Source organism: Phoxinus phoxinus (genome assembly GCF_949152265.1).
Source record: "Phoxinus phoxinus genome assembly, chromosome: 21".
NCBI lineage: Eukaryota > Metazoa > Chordata > Actinopteri > Cypriniformes > Leuciscidae > Phoxinus > Phoxinus phoxinus.
The window spans coordinates 2,551,651-2,557,261 of NC_136896.1; positions in this window are offsets into that span (position 1 = coordinate 2,551,651).

A 5,611-nucleotide genomic window follows, 5' to 3' on the forward strand; every position below is an offset into this window, starting at 1 on the left:
TTTTATCCGTGACACTCATGTAGACACCGTAAGAGCTACAGCAAAAACACAAACAATAAAAACAAACACTGTCACTCGAACACATTAACCAACATCACAATAAAACGATACAATTACAAAAAATAATAAACATCAAACTTAGTTTACCTTTTAACCCTCAAGTGGGATGCACAAAACTTCATGGGGGGAAGAAAACCGTCATGCATTACAAGCTGCGTCCTTCACAAAAGTGTGCGCACATACACATAGCGGAAATAGAGCGCGCTTTATACACATGTTGGTGCACGTTAAGGCCGTATCATAATAAAAGTCCTTCAAAATAATTATTCATAAATCGGTACAGACCTTACAAATTCAAGCAAATTAACAATCATTTACACTCCCACCAAATCATGCGTTATAAACAAATTATTTCAAAATTACAATGACACTTCAAACAATACAAAAATAAAAATAAACAAACAAACACACAAAACAAACTTTAACAAGTCTCCAACAGTAAAACCAACTTCTGAACAGGACGTTCAATTACAGAAGGCTTCCCTAGACGTTCTCCCTTCTTTCCAAGATTTTTGTCACCAAGATGAACCCTAACTCTCCTCACAAGTCCATCCGAATCTATGGTCGTTTCTACAATCCTACCTAACAACCATTTGTGCCTAGGTAGATCATTGTCCTTGACGATCACTATGTCCCCTATTAACAAATTTATCTTAGGGGTGTGCCAAAGCTGTCTGACTGCAATATTTGAGAGATACTCTTTACGCCAGCGACTCCAAAATTGTTCAGCAAGATATTGGACATGGCGCCACCTTTTTCTGGCATAAATATCTTCTTTAGTGAACTTGCCTGGAGGAGGTAAGGCAATGGTGGATTTCATGGTAAGAAAATGATTTGGCGTTATGGGTTCAAGGCTATTTGGGTCGCTTAAATTGTTGACAGTGAGTGGGCGACTGTTTACAATTGACATGGCTTCGTAAAAGAACGCTCTTAAAGATGAATCATCAATCCTTTCAGAAGCAATTAAAAGTGTAGACTGGAGGACACTTCTGACAGTCCTAATTTGTCGCTCCCATACACCTCCTGTATGACTTGCACATGGTGCATTCATAACAAAGTCGCATTGATTCAAAGCCAAGAAGTTATTCAACTTCTCAGTGTCAAGTTCTTGGAGCGCTTCAGCCAACTCATTCTTAGCCCCCACAAAGTTGCTCCCTTGATCAGATCTAATCTGCCGCACAGCTCCACGTATGGCAATAAAACAGCGCAAGCTATTAATGAAGGAATCTGTTGACATTGAATCAAGCATCTCAATATGAATGGCACGGGAAGACAGACAAGTAAAGATCAATCCATATCTTTTGTGCACCTTTCGTCCTAGTTTCACAGAAAATGGGCCAAAACAATCCATACCACAGTAAGTGAATGGTGGAGAAGGATTCACTCTCTCTGAAGGCAAGTCAGCCATCTTTTGCTCTTCTGTTGGACGCCTGTGTTTTCTACAGGTAACACAATTACGCACATGAGATGCTACAACATGATTGATGCCTGGGATCCAAAACCCTCTTGAACGAATCTCATTGATGGTAAATCCCTTAACCTTGATGTTTAACACTTTCATGGCAGTCAGCTATGATCATTTTTTGTAATGTGATGGTCTTTGGGGATAATTGTAGGATGTTTGAGTAGACTACAAAGAGAAGTCTTCCTCCCACCTTAAGCACACCATCACTATCGAGAAATGGATCAAGGTTGTACAATTCATTGTGAGATGACAATTGGATACCCTTACTTAATGCTTTCAATTCAATTATAAACACATGTCTTTGCAGAAGTTTGACTATGAAGCTCTCAGCCTTTTCTCTTTCCTCAACTGTAGAAAGTCTGTTTGACTTATCCTTGCGAATCCGTCGTTGAATACGTGCAATTGCTCCTATTACCTGAGACCAATTTGAGAACTTTGACAGGCGATTTACAATAGTTTCCTGTTCCACTCCCTTTGTGTTAAGTGTTTGAGAATATCTGACTTCTGAGTCACCTAGTTGTAATTCTGTAATCTCGTTGGCAGGAAGAACCATCTCCTTATTCCATAAGAACCTTGGCCCTGTGAACCAGTCCGATGAAATCATTTCGTCAACAGTGAGACCTCTTGAGACATGATCTGCGGGATTGTCCCTTGTTGGAACATACCGCCATTGCTGCGGAACTGTACTTAAATGAATCCTTTGTACTCTGTTAGCAACAAACGTATGAAATCGTCTGGCCTCATTATTGATATTTCCCAGAACAACCTTGGAGTCAGTCCAGAAAAACTCTGTGATGTCAGTATACCGAAGTTCTTGCTTAAGGATTTTACTGACATTCACTGAAACGACTGCAGCCGTCAACTCCAACCTTGGAATAGTTGTAATCTTTAAAGGAGATACTCGAGACTTCCCCATGGCAAGAGCAACATGGACATCTTTACTTTCATTCTTCAATCTCAGATATGAGCACTGTCCATAGCCACTGGTACTAGCATCTGAAAAATGATGCAGCTCTACTTCCGTTACCTTTCCAAACCCAGGAGGAGCATATGTGCGGGGAATATTCACTTTCTTCAAGTTGCCCAAATCTCTTTTCCAGCACTCCCAACTTGGCTGCAACTCATTTCTCAGTGTGTCGTCCCAACCTGTACCATGTCTGCATACTTCCTGAAGTATTTTCTTTCCATGAAGAATGAATGGAGCTATGAACCCTAATGGGTCTGTCATGAACTGCTCCAAGACAGGAAGGTGGAGAATCCAAATGCAGTTTATTTAAGGGGTAATCCAAATAACAGGCAAGAGGTCAAACACAGGTAGGCAGTCCAAACAAAGAAAGAAACAAACAAACAAACAAAACAGGCAGGGGTCAGAGGCAATAGAGTAATCCACGGAACAGGCAAGAAATCCAAAAAACCAAGAGACATGAAAACCAGGAGAAACGCTCGGAAATGCAGTGTGACAACATACAAAACTTCGCAGTGAGTGATGGGGTGAACCAGGCTTATATGGTGTGAACTAAACAAGAAGATGAGATACAGGTGAATGTGATAATGAGTGCTGATGAGTCCAGGCAGAGAATGATGGGAGATGTAGTCTGTGAGTGAACATGAAAGTCTGGTGTGGAGTGCCCTCTGGTGGCTCTCAAGGGCACTCCAGCTGGTGACCGTTACATAGCCCCCCCTTTAAGGAGCGGCTTCCAGACGCTCTAAAATTTATCAGGAGGGAGGTGGAGCGGAGGCGGACCCGGGGGCGGGATGGAGGGCCAGGCCCGTGGAGCGGAATAGGGCCTGGAGACTGCGGCAAGACAGGCGGAGCAGGCGACCAGGGCGGATCAGGCTGTGCAGGCGACCAGGGCGGACCAGGCTGTGCAGGCGACCAGGGCGGACCAGGCTGTGCAGGCGACCAGGGCGGACCAGGCTGTGCAGGCGACCAGGGCGGATCAGGCTGTGCAGGCGACCAGGGCGGATCAGGCTGTGCAGGCGACCAGGGCGGACCAGGCTGTGCAGGCGACCAGGGCGGATCAGGCTGTGCAGGCGACCAGGGCGGAGAAGACCGTGCAGGCGGCCAGGGCGGAGAAGACCCTTCGGGCGGCCAGGGCGGAGAAGATCCTTCGGGCGACCAGGGCGGAGAAGACCCTTCGGGTGGCCACGGCGGAGAAGACCCTTCGGGCGGCCACGGCGGAGAAGACCCTTCGGGCGGCCACGGCGGAGAAGACCCTTCGGGCGGCCACGGCGGAGAAGACCCTTCGGGCGGCCACGGCGGAGAAGACCCTTCGGGCGGCCACGGCGGAGAAGACCCTTCGGGCGGCCACGGCGGAGAAGACCCTTCGGGCGGCCACGGCGGAGAAGACCCTTCGGGCGGCCACGGCGGAGAAGACCCTTCGGGCGGCCACGGCGGAGATGATCGCTTGTCCGAAGACACAGGCGTGGAGTCGGCCATCTTGTCCGAAGACACAGGCGTAAGGGCAGTCTTGGTGGGACGAGACTCTTGAACGGCCTCTGGCTGGGCAGACGTGACGTGAACTTCTGGCTCTGGCTCTGGCTGGGCAGGACTGACGTGAAGCTCTGGCTCTGGCTCGGCTGACGTGACGTGACGCTCAGTCTCTGGATCGGCTGACGTGACGTGACGGTCAGTCTCTGGATCGGCTGACGTGACGTGAAGCTCAGTCTCTGGATCGGCAGACGTGACGTGAAGCTCAGTCTCTGGATCGGCAGACGTGACGTGAAGCTCAGTCTCTGGATCGGCTGATGTGACGTGAAGCTCAGTCTCTGGATCGGCAGACGTGACGTAAGGCTCAGTCTCTGGATCGGCTGACGTGACGTGAAGCTCAGTCTCTGGATCGGCAGAAGTGACGTGAAGCTCAGTCTCTGGATCGGCAGAAGTGACGTGAAGCTCAGTCTCTGGATCGGCAGAAGTGACGTGAAGCTCAGTCTCTGGATCGGCAGAAGTGACGTGAACAGTCTCTGGATCGGCAGAAGTGACGTGAAGCTCAGTCTCTGGATCGGCAGAAGTGACGTGAACAGTCTCTGGATGAGGCTCTGGCATGAACGTGCTTGCGAGAGGTGTGAGCACTGGAGTTGCCAAAATTAGAGTGGGCACAGATGGAAAACGCTGGCCAAGCTCCGTGGCCACTGGATCTTGGAGTGTGATGCCCCTCACCAAAAAACGATTAGGGAACATGTCCTTCTTAACCTCCCCAACAGTGAAGGAGGAACCACACAAAAGCAGGGCATAATCCAAAAAGTCACTGAACGACCTTCGAGGTGCATCATGAATTAACTTTCCCTTGAGCGGATGGTTAAGCCCATAACAGAAAAAGTCTATGAGAGCACAATCTGGCAGTTCAGAAGCATTAGCAATGTCCAGAAAAATAGGAATGTGCTCTTCAAGGGTGCGGTTACCTTGGCGCATGCAGACTAGCTCAACTGCTGGATCCATATTTGGCGAAGTTTTCTGTCATGAACTGCTCCAAGACAGGAAGGTGGAGAATCCAAATGCAGTTTATTTAAGGGGTAATCCAAATAACAGGCAAGAGGTCAAACACAGGTAGGCAGTCCAAACAAAGAAAGAAACAAACAAACAAACAAAACAGGCAGGGGTCAGAGGCAATAGAGTAATCCACGGAACAGGCAAGAAATCCAAAAAACCAAGAGACATGAAAACCAGGAGAAACGCTCGGAAATGCAGTGTGACAACATACAAAACTTCGCAGTGAGTGATGGGGTGAACCAGGCTTATATGGTGTGAACTAAACAAGAAGATGAGATACAGGTGAATGTGATAATGAGTGCTGATGAGTCCAGGCAGAGAATGATGGGAGATGTAGTCTGTGAGTGAACATGAAAGTCTGGTGTGGAGTGCCCTCTGGTGGCTCTCAAGGGCACTCCAGCTGGTGACCGTTACAGGGTCATACAATGAAGCAATCGTAGATAAGATTCCACGTCGAGTTGCTGGCTGTTCCTTGAGAGAAATATCAAACTTGAAACAATCACGTTCCATGTTCCACTGAATCCCCAATGTTCGCTCTGTCAAGGAATCAAATGAGAGATCAGGTTCCTTTACATTGATTGCTCGTTCTGAGGGAG